At 38.8% G+C, this 17,822-nt stretch overlaps 1 protein-coding gene across 1 annotated transcript in view; it reads left to right on the top strand.

Annotated features, from left to right (window-relative positions):
• Positions 1-17,822, top strand: part of LOC110827049 (high-affinity choline transporter 1) — a 52,796-nt gene that overhangs the window by 8,676 nt on the left and 26,298 nt on the right. The gene's annotated exons all lie outside the window — the stretch shown is intronic.

The raw sequence follows: 17,822 nt of genomic DNA, 5'->3' as shown, positions 1-17,822 counted from the left end.
AATAGGTTTGTGTGGTTATTTGTCTTAGATTAATGGTCCAGAAATAAAGTTCTAAGACTCAGCAATCGTTTTGTTTTGTTCGCTTAACGTGGCGGTATTCTGTATCAAATCTGACTGTCGTGTTGATTGATGGCAAAAGGTTTTCATTCAGTGTTGCGCGCGTTTCAAAAGATGGCTACCGGAATGTGGGTGTATATACCTTTGCTCCTGCAACCTTTCTACCCTGACGTCAGAGTCGCAACTTAAACAGTGAAGAGTGGGCTAGTGAGAACACTAATAACGCGTAGGGATACATTCCATAAATACAGCGCTGTCGGTGAATCTCTGTTGGACTTATTCTTGTCTGGGGTTCATGGGGATACGGAAATTCGGCCGTGTAAAGTCAAAATAAGCAAACAAAAATCATGTTATGATATTTATGAACCGTAGAAAAAGTACTTATCACAGCTTTAAAGTGAAATGTCAACGAAATGCTTGCCCAAACTGATATTACGCTCGTACCAGAGCGCAACTTATAAAACATTTTAATTTGTATCCGGTTTTATAATCTAACCTAACTTTGTTTTATTATGACTTTTCCGTTTACTTTCTGAATATTTATTCTTTCACATATGTTGAATGCAAAAAGCCAAGTTGCAAGTTGATAAAACAAACATATATACAAGACCTAAACGTTTTGACCTTTATAATAGCAGTCGTATTTTTCGCATGTTCCTACAGCGTGTCTGGCAGATCGCGTATAATCAAATTTTGCGAGGTTAGGAAATAATTATTTGCAAGTGACTAGTGTCGATCCCATCTCAAACACTTTTCCGCCATATTGATGTTACAAATTGTAGAAAATTAAAAATAAATATGATTTTAGGGCAGACCCCAGTGGCTTAATGTCTATACCAAATTTCTTCCAAATCCATCCAGTTGTCGTTTTTAATCATGTGGTTGGACATGTAGACATGGTGAACATCGCGTTCATTTCGTTCACGTCACGAAAATAACGAATATTATTTGAACATTCAGTTTATACCGCAAAGAAAACATAACTTTTCCATTACAAAGTCCAGTTGGTTAATACCGTTTAGGGAAATATGTCTGGTCTTTGTTTCTTCAGAGAAATTCGAGAATCGTAAATACACTATGGACAAATTCCAGAATTTCTTGTTAATAAAGCAGGCGGTACGTGTAATTAAAACGGAATTTTAAAGGATTTAACAATTTTCGTGAAATGGTTTTAATACAGACTAGTGACAGGTCAGTATGTGTCACTTAACAAGAAACTGCTCTACGAACAGATGATGTAAAATATGTGGAAGTTGCATTTAGTGACGTAGGTAACAGGACATTTTGGTGCGTATGTAAGAACCGCTACTAGTTCTGGGGAATACCCCCTTGCGCCATACTCCCAGCTCCGAGGTACTGTTCCAGCTGTCTGCAAACCGGTTAGGTCAATACACTTGGGATCCCAATGTGTTATCCTACTTCCACCGAACTCTTTGAAACATCGGTGAGACGTTTAACCTGTATTCGCGAGCTACTCGGTTCGAATTTCTTCCGATAACCTATCTGATGCTCCAGCCGAGGTTCGTACTGCTTTCCCCCAGTCTCCACACCCAAATGTTGACCAAGTACTAATAAGGCTACCATCTTACGAAGTGCGATCGGAAAGTTTCAAGACTGCGCCTATAAAAACCCGTACACTTATCTCAGGTATTAAATTCATCCATCACCCTCGAAGTAGTTCCCCTGGGAGTGAACACAACGATCCCAGCGCCGCTGCCAAGCCTGGAAGCATCCCTGGAAATCTTTCTTTGTCAGCCTGTCAAGCACCATCTGCGATTCTGCCTGAATCTCTTCTATTGTCTCAAATCTCCTTCCCTTTAGCTGAATTTTCATCTTTGGGAAGAGGAAGAAGTCACACGGCGAATAAGGAGGGTGCGGGATGACGGCCATGGTGTTTGAGGCCAAAAACTGCCGAACTTTGAGGGCGGTGTGCGCTGGCGCGTTGTCATGATGCGTCGCATGTGGAGTTCTTCCTTTAGAATCAGCTGACAGGTCCCATAGCCTATCCCAACAACGTCGCACAAGTCGTTGATGGTACGACGTCGATCTTCGTGAATGGCCTGCCGAATCTTCGTAACATTTTCGGGCGTTGTGCTCGAAGATGGTCGTCCAGAACGCTCGTCATCATCGACAGAGGTTCGGCCATTTTTAAAACGTGAATGCCACACAAAAGTTTGTGCACGACCCATTGCGGACTCCCCAAATGCTTGCTTTAGCATTTCATAGGTTTCCGTAGCCGTTTTCGCGAGTCTTTGGCAAAATTTGATGCACACGCCATTCCGAAATCGCAGGAGGGTCGGTGTAATGCACTACCAAAACGCCCGTAACTAAGAAACAAATGCTAATTCGATGATGCCGGCTGGCACACTGATTCACTATGAATGTAGGCCGCACCCCCTAGCGGCAGAAGCTCGTACTACATCCGGTTCGCCCTCTATTTACACAGTCTTGAAACTTTCCGATCGCACCTCGTATATACACATTTTTTACCCTATCCTGTTTACCTTCGCCTTCGTAATGATTTTCTTCCTCATTTACCGACTTCCGAAATAACTCCTCTGCGGAAGTTCAGTGTCGATATGTCGATAGCTACTTTTGGGGAGAATTTTAATTGCATATTATCAACTGGATTGGTTCCCATTATAGGCCTGTTTACTTCTTATTAAATTCGACCTTACACCAGACACTCCTAGAGAACGGGATGGGCTTCGCTGTTTTCTTCATTCGTGGAAAAGTTGTGATAATGTTTGCGTATCGATCCATCGCACTTTCGCTGTCGCCTTTTTTACGCAGGCGCGCGGAGTAATACACGCCAGCCCGTATCTGCTCGCCTCTCTCAGTAGCTATGTAGATATCGTTCCACACCAAGTGTACTGCGACTGTACTTTTCGCAATTCTTGGAAACGATTGTTGCCCTTGTGTTCTGTCACCCTGACAACTTTCAGCCAGGAATTTCGGCATTAGCCCAAATGTTCTCATGCTTATTAATAATTAATTGTACATATTGTAAGTGTTATGTTTTGCGAGTTTTTGGTTTCCCTAACCAGATTTTGCCTCAAAGTTCTTAACTTTGAACCTCGAGGTTTTGCCGTCCGTGGGGTTTTCAAGAACCACAAACGGCGAGGGTTTGGTGTCGCTTCATTTAAATAAATGTAAAAAGTATGAGGAAGAAATTATAGCGTGAAGCATACACCGTTATCATGAGTTTGTATAATTTATGATGCAGAAATGCTGTAATACGTCTTCAATGAAAGGAAATGAGGTTTAAATAATAAAACCAGATATTCAAGGATATATTTGGACAGTAATACTTAAGGACACAGTTTTAATTTCCTTGTAAGGATATTGTGGTTACATGCAAATGACAGGAGTTAGAATTTTCTCATTTAAAAAAAAAAATAGGCCAGATTGGCATTCTTCATCCTCATATTTGGTTTCATGTGGAAAATTTGGCAACTTTGTTTTGACATCGGAAGTCAATACGATGACACTGAACGATTTGTTTCAGTAGTTGGCATTCCTGCTTGACATTCGGAGGATTTCGGGTTCGAAACTCATCTCGGATACAGCAATCTTGACAAACTTCTTTATAGTCTCCATTCATCCACGATACCTTCAAATAGGCCACGACCTCTTTCTCTCAAATCTATCTCATTACTTCAGTACAGTCATCTTCCGTTCAACGAAATCTGGCCCACGTAGTTGACAAAGCGTTCTTAAGCCAATAAGCCAACGAAACTTTAAGGATTATGTTCTGTATTATAGCTGTGAAGCGGTTATCACCCTTTCGGAGGAACCAGTCGCTTCAATATTCGGGATAGAAGACTGTACGGCATCAGAACCTAGAAGCCCGCAGTCCTCATTTTTACCGCCGTGAAAACTTTTAATCTCAAACGATGCTAGTTTCATTTGTCTTCACGAAAATGTGGTGCTCTTTAATGCTAAAATGGAGTACAATAGTAAATTTCCAGTCATCTTATTCTCCTTGATTTGTTGCACCCTAATGATATCTGGCGAAAAATAAAAATAATAAAACTCTCCAGTGTGTAATTTTCTCCAGTTTGCTCTTATTTCCTCCCTTCTCAGGCCTAAATATTCTCCTCACAACTCCGTCATGAGAAACACTTGATCTGTGTTGTCTCAGGGCAAGAGATGAAATTTTACCCCTCACCCATACCCAGGAACAGGTATAATTGTGTTTCAGATCATTGTAATATTCCGGTCAGGTCAGAGACCCTGCGTGAATTTCAGTATGGAACGAAATTTTTATCTCCCCCTCAGCCCCCCCCCCCAACACCCAAGATTATGTGAGACCCCTTTATCGGTTAGGAAGTTTGCCGGGTGACGAGGGAGTCAGTTAAACACTTAAGTTGATACGGTGTCATTAAATAACTAATCGTCCCTGTCCATCCGGTCCTTGACCGTCACCTGACTCATTCAATATGTCTTTATTTGTACATATTAAGTTGCGTCCCAACGTTTCGTAATATTACATTTCTTTTACGATGTCTTCAGCTTGGATTTTCCGAGTTGCTGTAAATGGTGAGTTCAGGCTCTCAGGGATTCACCTTCGCCCGTCCTCATATTTTTAACACCTCGCGTCTTTTATAGAACGGAATTTTCCTGATCTGTCATTGTTTCTGGACTATAGAAGAAAACGAATCTAAAGCCTTAAGCCGGGGTCAGAGTAAACACGTGCCAGTAGTTCAAGTGTAAACTGAGCTACCAGACTGTACTGCCTTTGAATTGTTTTAAACCTTATTCTGTTTCAGTCATCCAATCACGTTTATCGATAATCCAGTCCACAACATATTTCCTCAGGATCTAGTTCAGTATTATCCTCCCATCTATGCCTAGTTCTTCTAAATTCTCTCTTCCCTTCAGGTTTTCCAACCAAAGTTCTCCCCCATACGCTTATATTACCAAGTTATCAGGTTTTGAGTTGTTGTTTCAAGTAGGCGAAAAGCTCCTGAACACGTGTAGTTGATGCAAAAACATTTGCAATAATTCGAATCATTGCAAGCCTTCGTAATTTTAGTATGACCTTTGACCGGTGTCATTATTTCCATTTTATAACGTTGTGATATAGATGTATAATGTGACTAGAACGGACTTAAAGGTTTTCATTTTTATGGCTTTCGGAAAGAATTATTGGACGCTCTAGGACGAAGTTTACTGACAGCCATGGTGATTAGTCCCCATGTGAGATACAGCAACGTTCATGTTTGTGCGATGTACCTTTATCAAGTTACCATACCCCTGGTAAATGTTGTTTAAATACAACTCCCATTAAACGAAGGTCATATTCATAGTAATTAAGTTTATGGCATTTTTCACATGTTGCGACGCAAAGAATTAATAATTGACGTCAAATAGGCAATATTTTCCAGTAATTATAAAATTTCCTTTTATTTACCGTCCTATCCTTGTCGTTTGTGGTTGATGGTAGTGTAAGAAACCCAACAATAATTATATTCTTATTATAAGTGGGAGAGACATGTCGGTTGTAAATATTATTGCCTAACGAAACAGATGACTAACAAGTAACTATTCGCTCAAGGATTCTTGAGATGAAAAAGTGTCCGTGAAAAATGTCTGTAGGGTTACGTACCACGATACAGCCTTACAAATCGGATGTTAAATACATTATACCGCGTCATTATATCTGGCCTTTCCATTCAGACATTTAATTATGACTCTTTAGAAAATCAAATTTAATTATAAAACCCAACTCACAAAATAAAACTGTCAGTTTCTTATATTCCTTGCATTTTGTGGAACGAACACTTGTTTAACGGGAAGGACAAATGTTATATAACTATCATTTTTGATTATCTGTTTAACGTCACTTTATCAACTACACTGGTTATTCAGCATCGGTAACAGGTGATTTATGAATGATTGTTGAAATAATATGTGAAAGGAAGCGGTCGTGGTCGAATTTTCCTATAAGTACTAAGGAAAATCCCGAAAACCTCAATATAGCTGGTGTTCGGGGCCAAGGTTCGAAGCCCGATAAAATATTATTGGTTAAATAAATGGGATTGTCACTTAATGTACTTAACCAAGCCTGTGCAGCAGAGTAAATTTTAAGAAGCTGATAGTCGCTAAGCTGGCTAATAAATTTAAGGCCTTTTATATAATCCGAAACTTTCTTACCTGCCATTGGCGCCGATACGAAGCCAGATTAATCCAGTGCACATTGTCATACCCTACTTCTATAAAATCTATTTTAATATTATCCTCTGCATATGATGGGCGTAATAACAGGACCTTTTATTTTTCCCGTTGAAAATTCCCCTAGACTATTCAGAAATGGTTCTATACTAGGAATTTAGCTACTTTGGACTTCGCAACATTTCGTAGAATACAAGGAGACGTGACAAATAAATCAACGCCGAAGTCAACGGAAGATTTATTGAGGAATTGTCTTAAATGATTCGCTGCCGAAATAGTATCGACTAGAATGTTTATTTTGCATGTTCTTGTACACTGTATTCTCCTCACGAGTCGACAGTGGTTTTAACTGAAGAGAGAGTTCAAATTCAGACGTTGTTTCTTTTGAAATCACATAAATATTTCATAATAACTGTTGAAAGTGACAAGTGTTACTTCCTGTGAAACTCAACTATTATTTGTTCATCATGCCTTGAAACACCCGGATGGACACAGACGGCCTCAGAGCGAGGCAGACCCATGGCTACGTCTCCAAACATCCGCATATTGACACTCGGAATCAGCATTTGATTCAAGGATAATTTGTTATCACTACGATTCATATTTAATGACATTTTATATCAAATTAGCATGTTTGTAGATTTCTTTACGAAGAGTATTGTGTTGTAATTAAGACTTTTGTCATTGGTTCCACATAATCTACAAAATTATTTTCGTATATGCGTTTTAATAGACCACAACGTTTTGGTATTTGATTGTATTTCCGTTTCAAAGAATAATCTGTTGGGGCCGTTTGGTCGAGCTAATCCTAAATCCAGACCACCTGAAGACTAAAAATAAAACAAACTTCCGAAACGTCGCTTTTTTGAAAACACATAGGTAATGGATAAGTCGAAGAAACAATTTTGCATAAAATTATATATTATTGTAAGCATGTCAACGTTGATGATTTAGTATTATTGAGAGGGAATAATTAGCTGTACTGATATTTATAATGACAAGAATTTAGAATATGTTCTGAAGATTTGTTGTTTGGATTGTCTGGGGTTGGAGTGAATTTTTGTTACTAGCTGTAAATCTATGGGTTTTGGAAACAACAAATTTTTTAAAAAATAATTTATTAGGTGCCCTGACAGAAGTGACCATGTCGTTACTCGGACAGTCTTTTGCTTCTCACCGCGGAAACCCTAGTTCGAACCCAGGGCAATCCATGTGGGATTTGTGACGGATATAATAGCACTGGGATAGTTTATTCTCCGAGTTGTTTGGTTCTCCACTGTCAGTATAATTCCACCGCTGTTCCATATTTACTCATATTATCTGGAGGTTCCAGAGAAAGTCCCATACGATGAATATAATTAGACGGGTGAACCACGGTTGGATAATCCCAAACACCCTGGTCTTGATAAGTCACTTCTGGCTTCGCGCGAAAGAACCGGATGCAGAACCAAGACCTTGAAGCCAGAATATCGTGCCATTAATTTTTCTTGCAGATCATCTTGCCGAAATAATTTATGTAAGCCTTGAACAGATTTCTGTGAGTGCAGAAAAGGTCAAGTCTATGAACTGTGTCTGCTGTTTACATGCGATCTTCTTATTCTTTTTCTTCTTCTAAGATTACGTATTGTTTTCCGCTACGTCATCACTTAAACGTATAAGTGTTCAAATAAAAGACAAACAAAACAATATGAACTTTTGAGCTATTAAATGACGCTGGTTCATTTACACATGTAACATTACATGGAAAGACAATTATACTAATGAGTTGTTAAGGACACGAGTGAACGTCACGAGAATAGATATTGAATAGGCTATATTTTTACTTAAATAAGAAACTCGGTATTGTTACGTGTTCTATGACACAAAATTTATTAATGTCAATACAGTTAGGCCATAAATGTCGACATTTAAAACTATTGCATTGTTCTTTCTTGATTACTCTGTATATGTAAAACGTATGTGAATTAGAATAAGGTCTTGCTGTTAAACTGTTATTTGTTTGTAACTGTGTACAGGTGTTAAACACGTTCACAGAATTTTGTAATTGGTGATTATCGTCACAGTCGTCATTATTAGAAATTTAAAATTAACTATTATCTACACTACCGTCTATTTAAAAGTTCAAGTAATTAGTCGGTTGAGGACCATAATATTCTCCATAAAAAAATATAGCGTTCTAGAGGTCTCGTGACGCTAATTACGACTGCACACCAACCTTATAATATTTGTTGACTTAGGTTTTATTTAATTCACGCTAATAGAAGTAAATTAACACTTCAGTAAGATTCTTAGTTACGTAAATCCTACATCATGAAATGGCTGACTGGAAACTTACCCTTGGTATATGAAGAGAAGACATGAGAATCTCGTTTCTCGCAAACACCTAATGAGTTAGTGGTACAAGGTTTATAGCTAAATGTCAAATGACAAAGAAAGATGTTTAATGAGTATAGCGATAGATGTCTGTCACATTTTAGAGTACTTCCGCTAATAAATTTGAACGTAAGTGTAATTTCTCGGCTGGAACTGCATGGCTCATCGCGTGACGGACATTGGCTATTATATTAGTAGTACAACTCGTCTGTATTGTAGTTTATCATCACCAATTTTCATGGAAATTGTTTGAAGAATATTTTGTCAACGTATATTTTCTAAAATCGCTTAAATAGACGACGTAATCCAGAAGAATAGAAACAGATAATGATGTATCCGATAATTCCAGTTTCAGAAAATAATTGGATCTGGCACGCTTATTATTCAAATGCTTTGTCTGAAAAATTTGCATTTTGATTCTAGTCTTGTATCAACTCCATCTTGTAACGCTTTTCCAGCGGTTTGTCGGATTATCGACTGGAGGTTATTTCGACGTGGATGGGTGATCAGTATCCCCCACAAATGTGTTTCCTTCAACGCCCTCCTCTCCCAAGATACACTCTGCTGAAAGGTTATAAATGGTTTCATTTTCATTTGGTTCACTGCAATTCTCAGTACTTCGGTGCAGTTCTGTGGCAAACATTTATAATACACCCCTTTCATAGAACGTAGGTCTAGATTTATCAGAATAAATATAAGTCGAGAAGAATGAGATGGGCTGGGCATGTAGCGCGCATGGATGGGACAGGAGGTGTGCACCGGGTACTGGTTGGGAAGCCTGAGGGGAAGAGACCGCTGGGGAGACCTAGACGTAGATGGGAGGATAATGTCAGGCGGGATCTATTGGAGATAGGAGTTGAAGGAGAATGGATTTTGTTGGCCCAGGACAGGGTCCGGTGGAGGGCTTTGGTTAATTCGGTGATGAACCTTCGGGTTCGGTAAGCCATCTAGTTAGTTAGTTAGTTAGCCATTTGAAACCAAAGCCCGTCTGAATATTTAAGAATTCAGTCCTTACCTCAAAGAAAACAACACTTTGCAATTAACATAGACGAGTCGGTTAATGCTGTTTAAGGAATTAATCGCTGTTTACACCGAGAATCGTACAAAACATGCACATTTTTCAATTCATATTTACTGAATGTTAAAGCATGTGGTACGTACATTTACCACTGGGCTTTAAGTGGAAAACCCATCAAGACGTACGTGTGTTAAATGAAAATAATCTGTGCTGTAAAACAAAGAACTTATTTGTAGTTTTTAAACGTTCTTGTTCTACCCACAGTTGAATGAATAGCACGTATGTTTAGTATTCAAAAGTCTGGGGTTCACTTCTCGGCATGTAGACCATCTGTCCTGACTGAGGTACGTGCTAGAGTTCTCGCTGACCGGAAGAAATTAGCTGCATTACATTTACGGGATCTGAACATGCAGAATTGGAAATCAAGATCGTCTTGCACCAGCGAGGTCGTGACGCCCGGATCATTAGTCACCGGAAGGAAATTTCCAAGGAGGGTGGAGGGGAGGGGGGAAACCGAAACTGTTGATCGGTTAAGACCCTCGGCCGTAATGTCATTTGTGGTATTTTAATGATGCTGTTGATTTCTTTATTTGTGAAACCCATCGTCCGTAGAAATGTCCGTCAGTTTTTGTTTTCTAAAGTCTTAACATAAGAAGTAAAAAGATGGAGACAGCGCGAAATGCTTTTCAATGTTATTACGATAACTGATTAGGTAGTCTGTGTGTCTATAGGTAGATATATACACCTGATGTCTGGTTTGATAGGGATCATAAATATACTTCAAAATTTATGGTCGTTATTTTATTTTGTTCTGTTTTGCAGCCTTAGAATGAGGCAGGTTCGATTTTTTTATTTCGGTTGTGTTGTTTGATCACATGAAAAATGAAGGTGTAAGACAATGAAATGCTTAGAATATTTGTGTCTAAAATGGAATATGGGAGTCGGAGAGAATTGCTCAGTGCGCTTCTCACCCAATTAAGCTCAGGTAACAGACCATATAATGTCTGCAATTCCAGAATGCCGAACTAAAAGTAATTTAAAACGAAGAGGTTGTTTCCAATAAGATTTGAGGTTCTCGCGGCGTTAAAGATGTCGGTATTTGTGTTCTGGATTTTACGCAGTACGTTCCTCCGAAACACCGTTATGTATCTTCATATGCAAGGCTTAAGTCTTTCAACCCTGAATATGGAGATAGCATGTTCCAGCGAAACGTTGGTAGAACTGGGTCCACCGATTGTGGCCGCTGACCTTGTAGGGAGTGCCCAGTATGCAGACCACTCAATGAAGGAAGGAGTTTCCGTCGGTCAGTACAGTCTGTGTCAGTGCACCAGTGTAGAAGCCTGATAATTGTTGTCTTGTGACTGTGCTGTGTTAACAACATGCCACCTGTTCGTTGCAATCTCCTTTCTGGTCATTGATAACGCCTCGTATCACAAAACTCAGACAGACAAACCACCGACGTCTTAATCAAAGAAGGACGAAATGAAAGCCTGGCTATTGGAAACAAACATCTCATTTGTGACAACGTGTTGAAAGCTCAACTGTACGATTTAATCAAATTAAGTAAGTCAAAACACAAATAATATGTGATTGATCAGATTTTAGCAGAAAAAGAATTTACTGTGCTGAGACTTCCGCCGTACTATCCCGATTTAAACCCCATTAAACTTATTTGGGCAGATGTAAAACAATGGGTTGCAAGCAAGAACACAGCATTTAAAATTAAAAACGTCAAGCATCTGTGTCGGCAGAGATTCGAAGAAATTGTCAAGGAGAATGGGATAATGTATGTCAGCATGTGGAAAAATTAGAACAAATTTATTATGAGCAAGAAGGCAAAATCGAAGACGCTATTGAACGTATTATAATTGAAGATAATGGAGTGGACAGCAGAAACGGTGGTGATGAATGGAGTGATATGTCAGAAAGCGATGATCTGTGAGGACCGAAGAGTTATGAAGAAGATAAAATTATCTAATACTATCTGCAGCGTTAATTTTCTAGTGTAGTGAAATCGACTTTCCTGTGTTACATAACATGGTGGTATTTTATTTGGAGTGTACTGTACGCGGCCTGCTGCCAATCCTTCCAGCAAACTTCTGGTAAGTGACTCGCTCCGAGGTTCCAATTCACAATGTTCAGCGGCCTAAAACGCTGGAACGCAGTATACGTGTCCGTTTTTCCTTATCCTACTTGATTTGATCATGCTAATAGTATTTATTGACAAGTAAAATTTACGCATGAAGCTCCTCAATATGTATTTTTCTCCATTCTGCTGTCAGATATTCTCTTGTAGGATATCATAAAGATAGTATAAATTAGCGTGTGTCTTCTACGTGTCAGTTAATGAATGACAGTTACACAATAAAAGTGTTCCAAAACCCTGAACTATGGCCACAACAGTAACCGAACATCAAGGAAAGGTTAATTATTTTAATTGTAAGAATTTCATGGGCATTTATATAAGCAGTCGTTAATTAATGGGAAACAATGTGTTATATGCAAATACGATAATAAACGCGTACAAATTTAGATATTAGTTTATCTTGCTAATTACGTCAACTTCGTGGTGCTTATTAAAATTATTTTAACACTTTTAACCGAAGTTTATATAATAATATTTAACATTATATGTATATTATTTAATCATGACATTGTGGCATTGTGAAATATTAATATTAGCCCCATCTGAGCACAGAATAATGATAAAGTGGGTTTTTTTAAAAAACAAAAGCAATATGAAGACAGTGATGTATATTATAACTGACGATCTGGCGTGTGGTTGCAATGACGTCACAAACGATTCAGTTCTTAACCACGCTTCACATAGTCTTTGTTTCTCATTCGCTTTGTGAAATTCTAAAGAGAGAGCGGAAAAGAGAGATGAAGAGTAGACACAGAGAAGGTGAAATAGACATAAAGGGACACAAAGAGATAAATAGATAATGGTATCGTTTAAGATAGTGAGACCGTATGGAATAAATGAATAAAATACGCAAAACATAATTGCAGTTGATTGAGAAAGTGTTGAATGCAGAGAAAGATAAATATAAAGGCACAATTAAAAAAGTAGGATTTGAAGTTTTCACGTCTGTGAATCCTAAGATGGCTGTCCTCTGGGTTGTAGCGCCATGTAGTATGGTAGAAGTTAACCGACGTTTTAGAGGTCCTTGCTACCTCTGTCATCAGGGCGATGAGTCAATTTAAGAGAATTAAATATAAAGAATGTGTAGTAAATAATGAAAGAAAAAAGGCCTCTATACAGTAAAATAATGAGGGGATGGGGGGGGGAAGAGGTGAAGACACCCCGTACCTTTTTTTCGAAATAGAAAAAATCTGTAATTTTTTTTCTTTCAATATTGTTTCTCCAAGATGAACATTCTTTTCTCTTCACCTCTTTTTCTTACAACGCGCACTATCGGACAACTACGATGGAACGAATGTATTTTTGCTGTTGTAAATATTGATAATATACTACAGAATTTACACCTATTGTACTGTTATTATTATTTAGTGTTCTGTCTGACGACAGGTCCATATGAACAGGATCCTTCCATCCTTTTCTCGGACTGGGACCTGTTCATATACGTTCTTGGCAGATGATCCAGAAGTGGTTTGCCATTGCCTTCTTCTGTGTGTGAATGGAGTAATTGTTGGGATGCCACGGAGAAACCGGAGAAGCCCCCGGAGGAAAACTGCGTGTTGCCTAGACCACGGGCACCGCCGTTAATCGAACCCGGGACCCCAGGATTACAAGGCCAGCGTTCTAACCGCTAGACCACCGTGCTGTACTGTACAGCCTTGAAATGTGTTTTGTTGGATTAAGTTTTGTTCTGTTTATTGTGAGGAAATTGGAAAATAATAAAGAAAAATGATAGATGTACAAAAGGAAGAACAAAGAATCGTCCTTGGTTTATTTTCACGTGTGTCACATATCCATGTTAACTAGGCAAAATTGTACAGGTGTGCCAACTTCTAATTGTACAATAAAATGCAACTCGTTGCCATGTAACCTTAAGTGGGTTATTCATTACGCGTGTTCATGGTCTCTTACATTCAATTCTAATTGAGAATGTGTGTAGTTTCTTCAACAATTAAGTATGAGAAGTGGTTTAAGGTTATGTGTGGTCTACAACGTGTTCATGGAAACCTCGTGTAATTCTGTTTTTAACAAGTCGACGTTAAGAGCAACACGTGCGTTATCTTGCGTATAAAATGAGTACCACGTCCCTGCAATTTCCATTACTATATTTATTTTTCCCTCTTTGTTCGCCTGTTAAGTCATTAAGACGTCTCGCCGTCAGCGAGTTCTGATCCAGGGGCTTTGCCCCGCTGGTCACCTTTCTCCTCCCTAGATCACCAGATCTGGACACCATCTTTGCTTCAACTAGCCTGGTTGTAACGGTGTAAAAATGACCGAAGGTCACTGTTGGAACACATTGTTGTATGGCATTAGTGTAACAATTACCTACGTAATATTCAGGCGACTGTTGTGTTCTCTGTGCCAGTAAGTTGTTGTATCGGCCTGTGGTCTTAATTCCGCGCCGTCTCCATGTTTGTAATTGTTAATATATGAGACAGGATATGTAGGTATCTTAACGGCCTAGCTTTCCTGCTTCCAGTGGTTTGTTAGTTGTTGCCTTCAAATGGAAAGCTAAACAAACTTTTCGCTCTGTCGCCATGTTATTTCTTACACATAGAGCCACAACCTTCCATTTTTTAATATATAATCTGTTAGGCACACAGATACCTACAAGAATTGACGATAGAGTGTGCCACCTGAGAAATTATGAAGGCAGCCATATTGGTAATATGGTGATACAAAATTAAAACTCTCGTATTTGCTTTTGTTTCTAGTAGCATAATCCCTATTCGTAGTTTGACGATGTAATTCAAATTAGTCTGTTAGTTTAAAAGTTATCATGTGAATAAACACGAATTGATGGACTTGAGATGCTACGTATAAGCAAATGGTCTAAAATCCCTTTACCACGTACAACAGGATTCTTTAAAATTTACTTCTGTAAGCGAGTAAAGAGAATTATGATGAAGCAAGTCGCCCGTGGTCTTGAAAGGAGCGGATATTATTTCAATGTCATTTCTCGAGGACGTTTCATGTGTGAATGACGTATATTCTAAGGTAAATTCCCCGAAGTGGAGCATGATGGAGGTAAACTAGACATTGACACACAGGAAATATCCGTATTTGGTTTTTAATAATCTACAAATGTGTGATTATAGCCTGTGGTTACGTTCGAAAATCAGGACCAACGGAAGAATAAAGAAGCGATGGACTTTCGGTATAAAATGTACTACTAAAAAAAGTAATTGGAAGAAACTACCCATGAAACTTTTTAATTAAGTGATATTGTATTATAATTAAGATATTAGGAACTTATAGGACTCATTCATCTTAACCATTTGAAATTCATTGGTCCCACCTGCTTCACAATCAAAACTCTTATTTTTTGTATTTTATGGGTTTATTATGATTCTCGGTGTCCTTTTCTCTGCTGGATTAACAGTTTTTCTCATACAATTCATTGTTTCGGAAGGAAACTTTGAAAAGCATAGTAATTTCTGGCCTTTTTCATTGTTTTAATTCGGGTGGGGCCGCTGCAAATCAGAGATGCATTCTTTCTCTGTCACCGTGGCTAACATCTGTAGGAAAGGCAGGCGACCTTCGCTGTAACCGGTTCCTCAGGACAATGACACTGCGGAGTTTCGGAAGAAAGGTAATGAATGTTTGCAGTCACCCACAACTTATTTTGACCTAAAACGTCAAGATGATTATTGATCGTGCTTTGTAGAGAATATATTTATTTTGTTTTATAATAGTATAGAATCGAACCCCGGTCGTCCAGCTTATAGTCTAAGAAAACAAAAATTCTGTTGATGGCTATCTTCTGGTTTGTTGCGCCGTGTAGTCTGGTAGACGTTTACAGACGTTTCAGAGGCCCTTCCTGCCTCCATAATCAGGGCAAAAATTCTGTTAGTCACCTAACGTCACCTGTGCCGAAGTCAATGGTAAAGTATCAGTTTTCAGCCAATAGACCAGAATTTTTACGCCGTGCATACATTTTCTAAGTTGTCATAACTTGCATTCGTTACACTCACTAAAAGTTTAAGAGACTGTGCGTCTTTGTTTTGTCATTTGACTTCGAGGGGAGCAGAAAATGTCTCGCTTCATGGTCATTGCATTTACAGTTATCATAGTAATAACAATACTAACTATTTGATGGTCAGTATGACAAGTTCAGGATCCCTTTCCTACTTTGCGCTTTCGTTAAAGTTACTTAAACCGTGAAATGATAATTCAAGGTCTATTAGTTTGCAATGACAACCGGAAGATTCTGATATGTGCGCGACCTTCTTCCTGCTCCGTAGTGCGTGTCGGTGCCAATGTTTTATCACTTATGTTCCATCAGCAGAGTAAGCCGAAATTAGAATGTAATAGTTGCAGACCCATTACGTAAGTAGAATGATCTGCAATCATCGATAGGTGTATTAACGATTTTCTGAAGACTAGCGTTTTATGCCCCGTAAAATTTTCACGGGAATTAACTTTTTGTGTTGAACGGCAATACAATATTTTTGTAGGATTATCTTTGTAAATCGTATTTAAAGTACAAAATTTATTAAATTAATTTACAAACTAAATTAAATGCGAAAGCGTCTTTACGGCGACTGAATACCGCGATTTCTGTCAAAAGCATTAACACGGAACCGAACCCCTGACCAAAGACTTCCGCCAAAAGCAGTCTCCACCAGAACCCACCACTTTTCCACATCTCGAAATTTCATTGCTGCTAGCACAAGGGCCCGCCACTGATCCTACACCTGAACTACTACTTTAATTTAGGCAACAAATTTTATATCCATTTTCTCTATGTACATTTTAATAATATCCATCTGCGCCTAGGTGTCAAAAACCCTCTCTTCCTTTCAAGTTTCACATCTAAGTCATTGCATGAATTTCTCAATTGTTACGCATTCCACATGTCCAGCCAATTACATATACTGGGGATAATGGGAACGACCCCTTCAAATGCCTGAGCACTGCGGGTCCCAACTTTTTTAATTGGCTTGATCTATGGACATTCTGTAGGACTCCTTGGACGAGGGATCAACCCGTCGCAAGGCCTCTACCTGTACACAGGACAGCAGAACACAGAAACACGCGGACAAACATCCATGGCTTGAGTGGGATTCGAACCCACGGTCCCAGCGACCAAACGCCACAAGGCCCACGCCTCAGACCGCGCGGCCACTGCGGACCCCGCCAATTACATATTCCTTTATTTAATCACAATAATTATATTTGGTGAACACAAGCCTATCTCAGTGTAACGTTGTCGAGCTGTTTGGTTCTTCCTCCGTCTTAGCTCCAAATGTTCTTTGCATCTCAGGAAATTTCCCGTAATGTGAGAGACCAAGTTTTAGACCCATATAAACCAACAGGTAAACTTATAGGTGAGATTACAGGTTCTCACAACGTCGAATATTTGGATATCTTGCTCTGTGTTGTTACGCCGTATAGCCTGGTAGAAGTTTACCGCAACGCCCTGATGATGGTGGCAGCAAGTACTTCTGAAACGGTGGTAGACTTATAGCAGACTACACGAGGCTACAACCCAGAAGACATCGATATTAAAGGTAAAGTAAGAGATTTGTATATTTCACTCTTTACACTTACAGATTTGTAAAAGATGACAGAAGATTTTGAATCGTATGGGTTCATAATTAATCCTAATTTGGGTAGTTTAATTTAGAAGTTCACATGAACTTATCTGCAAAAGATGCTTAAACGGAGTAAAAGCAATATTTATGCTCGGAAAATGTACTAAGTTACAAATGAAAAGCGACTATATTTTTAAAGTGTAAAACTGAATACTTTGTTCTGTCTTTGTTCCGGCAGGAAGGTCATTTCTTTCATAATTAACTGTTAGGCGATAAATCTAACATTCTCTTACCGCAAAGTGAAGGGATAATGTAAAAATTATGAATACGTTAGTCTAGTTTGCGTTTATTTGAAGCGAAATCATGTTGTGGCCTTTGCGTCTTATCACGCTTAGTCTGTCTTGTAATGTTTCTTTCCTGGTTCTGGTGTGTGAGGTGTGATAAGAGATTTATGTTCCGGTTGACTGCAGGAATTACAAGATCACAAACCTACACGACCACCGAACAACTTTTTATA

This window comes from Zootermopsis nevadensis, unplaced genomic scaffold, assembly GCF_977971745.1.
Source record: "Zootermopsis nevadensis isolate Lab colony 2312 unplaced genomic scaffold, Znev_1.0 Znev_ptg000012l, whole genome shotgun sequence".
Classification (NCBI taxonomy): Eukaryota; Metazoa; Arthropoda; class Insecta; order Blattodea; family Termopsidae; genus Zootermopsis; species Zootermopsis nevadensis.
This window is presented reverse-complemented; position numbering and strand designations above follow the sequence as displayed.